The following is a 13,510-nucleotide window of genomic DNA, read 5'->3' on the forward strand; positions in this document are numbered from 1 at the left end:
GGCTTTGGGATATAGATCTGTATCTGGCAAGCAGAGTCTGTCTTTGCTTCTTGACCACTGTGATGTGAGCTGCTTCCCTCTGCCACCCTCTCCCACCATGATGTTTCAACCTCACCTTGAACCCCAAGGAATGGAACCAGCCTTCTGTGGACTAAGACCTCTGAAACCATGAGCCCTCAAATAAACTCTTCCTCCTCTGTGGTTGTGCTGGCTGGATCATTTAGTCACAGCAGCGAAAAAGCTGAGTAAAATACCTAGTAAAAAATTTGCAAAACTAACCATAGATTTTAGCAACCTTAGCATCTGGTCTTTCCCCCTTTCCTCATTAAGTGAAGATCTTTTACTTTTTCACTCGTAAGAAGCTATTTAAGCTCTCCTGGCATATCAGCATTACCAGTATCACTGCTCTTGGGCACGCAGGCCTTCACTGTGTGAACTAGGAGTCCTTGAACACAAATCCCTTGGCACTGCTGTAATGGATCTGATGTCCGAGATGGCGACTAAGTGACGAGTGGGCAGGTAGGGTGTTCAATGTGGATACACAGCCAAAAGGATGATTTATGTCCCAGAAAGAATGGAATGGGACAGCACAAGATTTCATGGAGCTACTCAGAATGATGCATAGTTTAAAACCTGTGAAGTAATTATTTCTGTAATTTTCCATTTATTTTTGGGGGGGCATGGTTAACTGCAGGTAACTGAAACCCTGGAAAATTAAACAATGAATAAGGGGGAATAACGTATTTTCCTGGGAGGGATGATTCATCATACCAAATGTCTGTAGGTTCTCTAGTAGTAGTTTTTGTAGACAGTGGAGACAGGAAGATGAATTTGTAAATAATTTATAACAGGACTTTTTCAGTAGGTTGGTACTCAAGATAGTCCATCAAATAAAGGCAACAATAAGAATAATGACTAGAAATGAGCACCTAGGATCAGATTGCTTGGATTGTAAAACTGGCTCTGGTCCTAACTAGCGATGGGCCCTTGATTAAGATACAAAGCTATGATCCCATTCACTTAATAGATGTTGAATGCACAATGTGTTTGCTGTATTTGTTATTTTTCTGGGATGATACAATGTCTCCAGAGAACTTAAAATGTTTTCAGTAGAGAGAAAAAATCATACTAACCTCAGACGGCTTCAAATTTTTATTTAATTATTTTATTTGTGAAGGTGGAAGCCTTTTAAAATTTCTGTCACTTGTTTTTGTTGCAACGTTTCAGAATTTGTCTCTACTGTGTAAGATAAAGGCAGAGGGATTTTTATTTTTAAAGGAAAATGTCATAGCAAGATTACAATATAGCGAATTTATGTGGCATACTAAAAGCTAAAGATAATTAGAGCCTACTTAAAATTAAAGTCAGTATAAATGTAAAGATATAACTATTGGAAACACTCATTATACAGATGATCTTCAGTTATCACACCCAGTAAGCAAACTGAACAGGGTAGGATGCAAGTTTTCCGGAGGTAGAAGGTGGGGCGCAGGAGGGCTAGTTAAAGCCTCCAGTTGCACACTGAGTGACTGATGGAGTCAGGTGTAAAGCCCAGCTGGTCTAACTCAGCCCTAACCCACTAGGGGACTAAACACCAAACACAAATCAATTCTGTACACAGTTTCTGAGGATGTAGTTTCCCCAAGGTTGTAGAAATTCTCATTATGCTCTCAGATATATGGGGAAGTAAGAGGGGTTTTAATATATGGACTCATCCTTAAGGTTCTCTAAGCTCTGGAATCTGCAGCACATACATTAATCTGATTTACTACATTAATGAAATTATACACAAACTTCCTTCATAAGACACACAAGGAAACAATGCTCTGAGGGACTTAGAGGGTGGCACCTCACAACATCAAAGCACCTGATTGGCAGTCAGTACTCACCCACCACTTCAACTTGAAATACTCAAGTCGACCAATATGCTACCTGCATTTGGAACATGTGCATGGACCCAGACTAAGTTATGAAGAGGAGAACGAGCAAAACTCTTTGGAAGACTGTGGAAGAAAAGAGGTATTGTTTTTGGTTATCCAGGACTGTGCTCTTACCCTGGGAGATACTGGGCAACAGGGACACTAAACACTTGAAAGACACAAAGGTAAGAGGCACAAAAACCAGGTCCCCTCGGGCTAGGAAAAAGCCCTTCAATTGTATCCCAGAGTTTTCTAGGGCAGTGCTTCCAATTGAGATATGACAAAATTAGCTGTGTCAAATAGTGGCAGGTTTTTTTAATTCTAATCATTTACTCTTCCATGTGTTTTTGTGAGCATTAATCTTGATAAATGTATTATTTAAACTCATTTAGCAGAAAACAGGGTTGGCATTAAATAATATGAAAATTAAAAAAAAAAACTTTTTGGAAAGTAAATCATTATTTTGGTTATACTCCAGATTTCCTGATGGGAATACAATTACTTGAAAATATTCAGTATGTTAAAAGGGATGAAAATTATTACTTTGAGTGTTTCATTAGACACTCAATTTCCTGACACTATTCTTGAGAGAATACCATATATAAGAAGAACAGCATGATTTCAAAGATTTATCAAGACCTTTGTTCCAAAGATAGCCCAATAATTTATTTTTTGTCAAGTAAATACTTTAGGGCATGGTTGAAAAATATTGGAAAATACTGACAAATCTAGGGTTGGAATGCAAATTACACTCAAAGCCATACCCGAGGGGACTTGGCGCGCCTGGGGCCGTTTCACGGGACTTGTTTCACCTCCCAGGTGCCATTCCCTATGCCGTTTCCACATCACAGTCGTTTCTCCACATGGTGACAGAACACTGCGTCACTTTCCACTGATGGTCTTCAGGTCCCCAGGGACCTGTGCACCGTCAGGAGGATACCCGCCCCTGTGTCAGAGGTAATGAGCCTCTTCTCTTCCACCTGCAGTTCTTCCTGCAGTTCTTTGTTTGCCTGTTGATCACACACAATCCTTTGCATATGACATCCTCCCTCTTTCCCGGGGTTCTTTATTTCCTCTCCCAACCTTGCCGCCCAGGCTAACTGTGGAAACTCAAAATGAACATGAAAATAGCATTTCAACTTGGTGACATAGAAAAATAATGATGAAGGTAAAAGATGAGCCCAGTTTTGATGCATTATTTAGAAACCTCACATTGCTGCCATGAAGCTGTTCCCCTGAGCACCAACAAGGTGTGACAACAGGAATTGCAGTGACGTGCAGGCAGGGAGAACCATGTTAAAGGGCTTTTTCTCATATGCCTTTGTGTACTTGCTCAGGGGTCAAGGAAAAAACAACCTCTCACCAGAATGACTTATGATCATTACACAGCTCCAGATAATTGGACCTTGTTGGTAGTCAGCCGTTAATTATTTGTCTATTCGTCAGGAGTCCCTGCTACAGACTTTTGTTCCTTTGCCTTCTCTCTCTCTCTGAATGGGAGCTATATTTTATTCCATTAATAATGCTCTTCTCTGGTATAAGACAAGAGACTCAGAAACATGGATGTATGTTTACACAGCAGGCAAGTCTGGCTTTCACGACCAAGGTAACAAAGGCTGTGAAGAGATATTTTAAAACAAGAAGCCATTTTTGTCTAAATAACATTGAAAAGGCAAGAATTCCTTCATTTCAGCAGTTGAAATTCCATGCAATCCCACAGTATAATTACAGTCTCTCCATGAGATGCTCTATTGTTCCTATATAATCTTCTCATTTATATGAAGCCTGTTAAAAGGTATATTTTAAATTAAACAAAGGAAGCAGGTTATCCAGAGGTGACACTGCTTCCAATTTCATTATCAACATTACCTGCTTCTCATTATCTTCCTCTTCTTAAAAAAAAAAAAAAAATGGTCAGTTTCTCATTTCCTCCAGAATTTACTCTGGAAAATTGGGAGCTGTTCTGTCTTGGGTGTTAGCAGTTAAGGGTTCAAGTGCCCTGTTCTGCCCATGCCCACTCCAGCTCAGAAGGGACATGTGGCTGCTCATGAGTGACGTGTGGCATGCTGGATCCATCAGTGAGGCGCGAGCTGTGGAAGGGGGTGGCTGGACCACTTTGCTTAGAGACACCGTGTGAGATACGATCGTCACAGGAACAACTCACCAGGTATTGGCAGGCGGGTTTATATTAAATGCCAGGTAATAAAATTCGGGGGTAAAAGTGGAACTATTAAAAGAGGCGGCACTTTGGGAATGATGACGGAGCAATCTGGATGAGATAAGACTCTTGATAAAGGTCAACCTGACCAACTGATAAAGAGGAATTAGGGTACGAGTAACCAGAAGATCATGCAAGGTTCAATCATCCTTCAACTGCGTGTGCAGGTGAAGACATAATTGGTAGGGAAGAAAACCCTTTACATGAGTTGTGTCAGGAGGCGAGCCCTAGAATATTTTTAAATACTGTAAAGAGTTAACTACTTTATGATGCATCAAACTGGGAGCTAAGAAGTAATCCGTAATTGCCGTTAATGGTTCTATGTACTCAGCGATGCCAAGATTTTGTGTAGTGTTGAAATGTAATGCAAAGCTTGGAACATTCAACCTTTTTCATGGACATAGTCAATAAAAAGGGCAAGGTGTCTCTCCACATGTGTGTGTTATGCTCCCACCTGAGAACACCGGAAATGGTAGAGTGACAAGAGGCTCATGTTAGGGCTGCCTTAGGGGTAGGGGTGACGTGCCTGGGACCTCAGGCTGACCTGCTGGTGGCAGGTCTGAATGCCAAGGGGCATTAACCACCAGAACTCATAATTCTCAGCCCCAACGCCTTAGGAAGTTCACTGGTTCGACTTGCCCCCCCCCCTTTTTTTTTTTACGACTTTACGATGGTGTGTCAGCCAGATGCATTCAATACAAACTGTATTTCGTATTTTGAATGTGACCTTTCCCTGGCTACTGACGTGCTGACAGCGTCCTTCCCTGAGGTTAGGCACCCGGGCCCAGCTGCAGCTCCTGCTCAGTCACACCCTCACAGGGTAGCCACCGGCCCTCCACAGTGCTGCCTGCTGCTCAGCTGCGGGGTTTGGTGGTTAAGTGTCTTGATGCATTTCACACTTAGTATAATTTGAAGTCATGCATGCATCAGGCCAGAACCCCATCTCAAGGTGAGAAGCATACATCTGTTTATCAAATGTCTACCACGGTTCCAGGTGCTGGGATGTAGAGATGGAGATAAGGACCTACACCCTCATAGAGTTACATTGTAGTAGGAGAGATAATCAGAACAAATAAATAGATCATAGAAAGTCCAGTAGTAATCAGTGCTAGGAGGAAAAGCTGAATCTTGGTGAGGGGCGTGGTTGGGTGAGGAACTGCATTTGATTCTGTACTCTGCTCAGGACTCTATCATGACCTGACATTTAAATAACAACAGGGGAAGGATGGAGGGAAGAAGTGTCTCGCTAAGATGAGAGAAATGGATTTTCTCTGAAAATGACTATTTATGTACTTCACCCTGAGAATCATACTTGTACCCTAACTCTAATGTTCTTAAATACTTTCTCATGGATCCATTTTTTTTGTCATATATTAATCACTCTGGGGATTAATATAAATCACTTTATCATCTTATGTTGATAATAAATTTCTTAAACGATTGAAGTTTGCAGATTTCTCTCTAGTTTTGACAATGGGGCATTCATTCTTTGCAATTTCATTTTCCGGGAGAATGGCTCACAATGACAGATAAAAGGATCACTGAGCATCTTGTTAGGGGTGTGTGTGGAAGGTGGACATTCATATTCTCACACTACAAAGTTTTCAATTTATTTTTACATCTGAATTAATCACAAAGGCAGATATGGGCTAATTATTTGTTTGCAGAAACCTGAGCTGTTGTGGCCCACCTAGGACAGACACATCATTTTGCTTAAAATTGTAGTTTATCAGGAAATCCCAAGCTAATGAGCACTCCTCTGTTAAACATTACGGTTTGGGAGACATAGTATTATATTGCAATTGTGTAAATTTTGTCAAAGAAAGTTATGTAGAAGCCAACGTAGCCTGGCTTAGTCCTGAATAATTGGTGAAAAACCATCTTACTTTCAGATATCTGTGACATAATCCATACCTTCAGCAAAGGACTTGCAGTGGCCTGCCATCTTGGAGTGCACTCTAGAAGCCTGTTGTTGGAACTTGAGAAACCATTTGAGAATGTAGTTCAATGCTTCCTCAGCTGTTAGTAAAATCCAGTAGGTCATGTTTCATACAGGCGTGGTGTGCATGGTGCCACCAGACTTGGAAGACGGAGGATCAAGCCTTCTGGCACTGTTTTTTCCGCTTTAACCTGAGTAGATTTGTTATTCTACACATGTGATGATGTTCAAGTTTAAAGTCTTATTGATGTCAAAGTTGAGGAACGTTTTCTACTTCCATTATCAGAAAATTAAAAATGTACATCTGTTAGTCACTGTAATTCTGTCCCATTGCATATAATCACGGATATTAAAAGGGAATGTCTCATGTAAATAGAGTCCCAGCACAGAAGTTGAACTTAGTACCTCTGATATTTAAGGCAGTCACTTAATCAAACGGATTGCTCTCTCTGGTTATAGCCCATGGGAATTCACAGGTGTTCAATTAGCTTCAGAAGGACTCCCCTATTGTTTCTTAATGGAAAGCTGGGACATAATGGAGATTTGCACGTGGAAAATAAACATAAGTCAAGTATAAGAGTTAGCGGTGCAGTCTAAGCATTATTCTTTAGTTTTCTGGGCATGGACAATTCTGCACCAATTGAGCTGTCTGATGTGATTGCTATTTCATTTCAAAATAATAATGCAACGGTTTCAACATTTTAGCTTCAGCCGTCTCCATAACTAGAGGAACTATTCAAATGCTTTTGATGTGATAGCAGAATGATTCTGCCTTTTGAGAATGACAATCGCTGCCTTTGTGATTTCATGGTATAAACCATTTGAAAGATAGAATTGAGAAGGTGAGTGGCCTGTGATGATATTGAATCGCTTGGGTATGTTTCTGAACAGCTAGGAACAGAGAGGAAATACAAAGCCTGAGTAGAAAGAGTTCTTTTTACCCCAGGGATTTTGAGAGTTTCTTGGTGCATATGGATTTTAGAAAATTTTTATTTGGACTTGATTTATTCTTTTGACCTTGACAGTATAGAACGAAGTATGGTGTTACAGTGTTCCTCTGGCACAGTTGCGGCTTTAAGTATTCCTGTTCACACATTGTTCACAGATACCAAGTTTTATGGGTTATTTGTAGACAACTGACTCAACAAAGCCTTTCAAATCTGTTGTTATTCCATAAAGCCAAAATGTCTGACCTGTAATCATAGCATCGACTTATTTTGTCAATGGAGCTTCAGGAAACAAAACAGGCTTGTTTCAGCCCCATTGTTTCAAAGACAAATTTCAGCACCTGCCTAGATTGTCCATTAGGAGAGCAGCAAAAACGATTGCCTTTTCCAGACACAAAGTGGCCATCATTCAAGAAAACTCTTTGTCATGACTTGCATGCCACAGAACACAATGTATGTATGACTATGCAAACCAACTCATTTGTGTAAATAGAGCTTGAGAGGTTATAGGGAGATAATGATGAGTTAGAAAAAAAAATCTTTTTTTCAAGTGTTTGATGACCCACCCATTTAAAAATCTTGAAAATTTTAGTTACTTGCTATAGAATTAGAAAGCCCTTGGGTATTTCATACTGATTGGTTCTTCTGCTAAGTGGCATTCTTTTGTCCCTTGTTTTTGTTGTTACCATCATCAGTCTGATCTGTCACTTTATGCTCAACTGCTTTTTTAAAAAAAAAAATCATCTTAGTTTTGATTGGCAGATAATAACTGTATGGACTATGGTACAATGTGATGCTTCACTATATGTATACGTTACAAGATGATGAAGTCAGGCAAATTAATAGATCCTCATCCCATGTGTTTATCATTTCTTGGTGGCTAAAACATTTAAATTCCTCTCTTTTAGTTATTTTGACTGCTTTTACAGAGAGATACTGCCAGTGGTTTGCCTTAGGAGAAACAAATCAATCAGTGGCAGCCCTGGAACAGACAGGAAGCATTTGTACATGGTCAGCTCGGATTGGAGTCCACCTTCGCCTCTCGTCTGTAACAGCCTGGGGTTTCCCCAGGAAGGGCGTCCGTAACAAGGAAGCTATGGGTTGAATTCAGATTTCAGACTTCTATCCTTCTAGTCTTGTTCAGTTTATTTAGTGTCTTGCCTCCTGCTGTATTCGATATAGATGAAGAGATCATGGTTTTCCTGGGGGTTGGAAAGCCAGGTTAAACAGACATCAGAGAGGAATTCTCAAATGAATTTTCAGTAAGTGCATTGACATTCTCGGAAATTTGAACTTGAGCAAACACAGCGTTCTTTTCAATTAATGTCAACATACCAGCTGGTTTACTGTTCTGTTATACTAATGTGGTATCAATATTCCTTGGTTTTCAGCATGACCCTGTTGGAGGCAAGGTTTAATTGGAGTCAGTTTCTTTGAATATCTGTTGAATAATTTCAGAGAATTTTTTTTTTCACCTTTTACCTGCCCCGAGGTTATTCTGATAGGAAACCTTCTGTTCCTGACTTGTAATATACTGCAACTGTATTCAAGGTTGACTCAGTAAGTAGGATCAAAAATCATTCCTGAGTATAAAGTAGGCTTTCACTAGTGTAGTTGGAAGTTGGATGGCCCTTGGATGCTTTGTGAGGACAACAGCTGGAAATTGCCCCTTCTGATAGTGTCTGATGTGTTTCTTTGTATGGACTAGCTTACTTAATTTAGAGATGATGTGGTCCTGTCTTGGTCACCTGTGACTGGGGAAAGACTGAAGTGTAATATCTTTTCTTGTTTCTACTGTCCTGTCTTCAATAAACACATGGTGTCAGCTTGATGGGCACTTGAAGCTTAGCAGAGTCTGGTGTGTAAAGGATTAACAATGGCATTGAATGAGTGAAGACATGGAAGAATCAAGAAATGAATGAAGGGAACTTAAAAGTGTTGTAGCTTAAATGATTTGTAAAATCTCCTGATTTCTGAGTGCAGGCTCTGGGCTGCCTAGGTATCTGAGGCGGAAACACAGCCATCGGCAAAGAGTGAACCCAGAGCAAAGTGGAAACTTTTCTGATATGTCCATCTGCACCACACATACGTGCAATTGGAACAGGAATTCTGGAAGATGACTTTTAAAAGGAGAATAAATATAATGAAATGAAAATGAACCATCATACAATATGTTCAGGGTTCATTTTATATTTCTATATTATACAGGTTTATTTCAATTTGGATAAATTACTTGCAGTGAATTTTATATTTCCACATTTATTAGAGTGCATTTGATGACTCACTTAAGAATGAATCTCTTCTCTGGAGTGGACAGGGGTGGTGGCCAGGAGGTGCCACTGAGGTGCCCTGCTGTGGGTATAATTGTCTGACGGGCCCAGCTGACTCACTCTGGATCCAAAGTCACGTTCATGTCAAGGTCATGCTTCTCATTGTCTGCTCCAAGGCAATGACCGAGTCTGGCAGAAAGACTAAGCGAGTTGCCCTTCTGGCAGGACTCATCCTAGGGACCAGTTTGCCAGAAGGCTCCCCTGCACCCTGGCTGAACTCTTTTGGCACTGCTCTACAGCCTGTTCCTACCAAATTCTCCTTCCCTCTCTCTGTCTTTCTAGAGATCAGAGTTCAATTGTGGTCTGAAGTCTCTTTTTTTGCTGTCTCCTGTCCCTTCCCTCAAAAAATCTCCTGCATACCTAAAACCACCGTGAAATCTCTTTCCAGCAGCTCAGTGCATGCAAGCCGTAACAGGAATCAGCAGGAAATCTGGAAGAAATGAGGGGATTTGGGACTGGTTTGCTCAGTGCAGAGCTGGTAAAGAACAGACACTGTCTGAGGGTAGATGGGACCAGGGTGATGCCAGCACAACTTTAGCAGTGTCTTATGGGTACTGTGGCTCAGGCATTGAAAGACGTGGGGTGGTGGTAGTACTTGCAGAGGCAGCAGGGTAGCTGGTTCAGGGTACTTGCACTGCGCCTACCTGCAGAAGGATGTTGAAGAAGGGAGGGCCATTAACCAGCAGGTATAAGCCTACTGTGAAAGTCAGAGAGGCTCCACAGTGACTACAAAGCATTCATTCCTCCTTCAGTGCAAGAGCAGACTCAGTTGAGTAGCTGCCTAAAGATCTGATTGTCAAAGTCTCAGACTTTTGATCATTTGAAGGCTCAGCCAAAGTAGATCTACAATGCTAAGGTCAAGGTCATGACTTGGAGATATGAGATACTGAAACAGGGTGTGAGGCTATCCGCATGGGTGCTTCCGAAGATGTCGGCTCTGTAGACATCATAACCTTGGACCTTGCAAAGGGCTCTACTCTCCCTATTGAGAACGACTAGATGATTATAGAGGCCTCTCCCCCATCTCCTCTCGTGGTATTAACCATGTTTCGAGTTACTGTATTAATTGAGGCTAGATGACCCTGAGTTGACCTAGAGTGCAGTGCATTCACCAAAGGCACTAATGAGTCAGTGGCAATCTGGGCAACTGCATCTGGTTGCTGGGGTGACTCTCCTCTTCAGGCCAAGGCTAATGAGAATATGGTGGCCAGAGAGATGGGTCAATATCAGCCAGGGGGTGATGGTGCTCTGCCTGGAGTTATGGAATCCGGTTGGTGAATCTGCTCTGATGAGACTTAATTGGTAAATGGGTGCCATTATTAAGTGTGATCCATAGAGAGTCTTGATAAAACTTTAGAGAATTTCTGGCTTACAACCTAATAGGGCACAATTTGATTTCCACGTTCCTCTTCTACTTGCCTCTTTTCTGGACATGCCAGGCTTTGAAGGTATCCTTGATAGCCTCTTGACTAAAGATGGTTCAAATATGGGGTACACACAAGAGCCCAAATCCTTAACTATCTGAATTAATCTAGCATTGTTCTGAAACTGTCCAATACTAGCAGGAAAAAAGGAGGCTATCAAGGAATTATGGCTCATTAAATCTATATACCTCCTGAAGAACTGATTATCCCTGCAACAGCCTTTGTAATCCCCATGTTCTGTCCCTTACCAAAACAAATTGGTATGACCACCACTTTGTACAATGTTTACGGGTTATTACCAACGCTTTGCTTTCCTGCTCCCCTGATGTCCCAGTTCTAATATATCCTGTCCTCAGGCCCTGTGACGGCTGGTTGTTTCATGGTGGTGGATCCCTGCCCAGCATTCTTAAGTGTGTCCCTCCTCCCAAACTTTCTGCATCTATTGGGAGAATCAACAATACAGGTGGACCGTTATGACCCAGGGCTTATAGGAGTATTCTCTGGGTGCTTGCCCAGACATAGCTGTCGGAATCAAAGAGATATGCAACTTCCCCAGGATTCTACTCGTGCACGATGTGGGTGATCTTCTGTTTGCTCTTCAGATCAAGAGTCTTGCAGAATTGATTTCTTCCATTTGCTGAGAGTGTTAGTGTACAGGGACACACAGTCTCTAAGGATAAATTCCAATTTTATCAGAACCAAGTGCATTTTGTCAACCATGACATTAAACAAAAATTAAGAATCTTTTTTTTTTTTCCTCCACTAAGATAGCAAGCTGTTCATGACATTCCTGGACAGTTACAGAACACAACTTAGAAGGTTTCTCATTCCCACAGGATATTGTAGACATTGAAGTCTTGTCTCTTCTGGACCAAATCTCTCCTACAACAAGCTAATGAAAGCTGACACTCCCAAGTCCTTACATTACACGGACTTGCTGGATAACATCTTCTACAACCTGAAGGCCTCTCTGATGATCATGAATATTTGTATGTGTATGTTAAGACAAGTTTCTGGATTTAACTTAATAAGAAATGGGCATCAAAGACTCGCTGCTTGCTATACGTCCACATTGATTTCCTGACAAAAGCCTCTTCTTTGTCGGCCCACAGTGGCAGCAGTTCAAATGAACGGAGGCCCCTGAGGACTTAGTCCTAGGTTTCCACTTAACCCCTGTGGTCCCACCTATAGTTCAGAACTTCCTTTGGACTGAAAACACCTGGCATTTTTCTGTTACAAGATTGACTTTCTTTGACGTTCTTTACTCTGGATGGATGTTTGTTGCTTTGATTATAGATGATATTCACGGGTATGAATGCATTATGTCTAAACTCATCAAATTATGTACATTCAACATATGCAGGGTTCTTGTAGACTAATTTACCTTGATAAAATTGTAAAACAATTATTTACCTATTGCTCGCACATATTTCTATCCACAGCTAGAAAATCCTAAGCCTCGCTAGAACCTCATGACTGTTGTACAATTTTTAGTTTTCCTTGCTTTTACCTGACCTCTTCAGAAAACTAAATTGTTCATTATTTTTTAATATGTTCTATCTGAGAAGGAAGATATAAGTCTAGGTATGCAATAAGACCCCACCAAGACTTATTCAAATCTACTCTTTCTAAGATGCAGAATCTTCACAAGTTGCCCAAATTGTAGTCTGCCAGTTATCTAGAGATAAGAGAGAAAATGTCTATGTAGAAATGCTTTTGTAGTGATGTGAGTTTCTGGTATGCTTTGGAAGAGACGCCATGTCTTAATTGCAGCTGGTGTACTTCAATTAAACTAGGGCAGCCATAAAGAAGCAGTTTCAAGAAGCAAAGACTCACATGTTAGCAGATTAATACCTTGCACATATCCAAGCTGTCCGGCAAGTCCAAAACTCAAAGCCAAAACTAATTTCTGACTATTGGAATCAGGTCTTGAGTCAATTCCAGAGTCAAGCACCTGATTCTGAAATAATACTTTGGAAAAGATCAGATGGTCTGCTTCACCCAGGTGGCTTCTCGTGGCATCAAGAGGGTTGTTTGGTGTATGTTGAGACGCTGAAATTTATTCTCTCAAAAACAAGCTGTAAACATACTTGGAAGGGGCAATTTTAAAGAAGTCCTACAGACATATTGATGGTAAAACGATTGAGAAGCACATCTTTGGAGCATGATATAGCTGCCAATTCCCAAACCTTGTGTAAACAGAAAAGGTGAGACAAGAACTTGAACCAAAACCTTTAGGCCATTTAGGTCAAACCTATTTGTTCCCTTGTGTGAATATGAGAGTGTGTGTGTGTGTGTGTGTGTGTGTGTGTTGATGGGGATTAAACCCTTGTGCTAAGCAGACCTTTCAACCACTGAGCTAAGCCCCAATCCATCAGTATGTTCTTAATTGAAGAATACTGCCTGTTTTCTGTTTGGCTGGGATCATTTTCTTGACATAAAGCAAAGGTCTGACAGTAGCAAGCCACCCTTGGGCTGTGTGCTTCTCATCTGAGCAGTATTCATCCAGTTATCTTGCTCTAGGGTGCCCCTGTCACTGGAATGGCAACCAAGGGGACTCTGTGAGGCTTTGCCTGGCACCCTAAGGCAGTGCTCCTACCAAATCAGTCCTCGAAGAAGTCAGAACCAATGAATGGCCCCTTAAAATGGAAACTTACAAAACCGAGCAACTTTAATTACTGTAGCCAAAGGTTTTAGGCCCCAGGTAGCAGGAAATACAGACCATCCCCATAT

This window comes from Sciurus vulgaris (assembly GCF_902686455.1).
Source record: "Sciurus vulgaris genome assembly, chromosome: 13".
Classification (NCBI taxonomy): domain Eukaryota; kingdom Metazoa; phylum Chordata; class Mammalia; order Rodentia; family Sciuridae; genus Sciurus; species Sciurus vulgaris.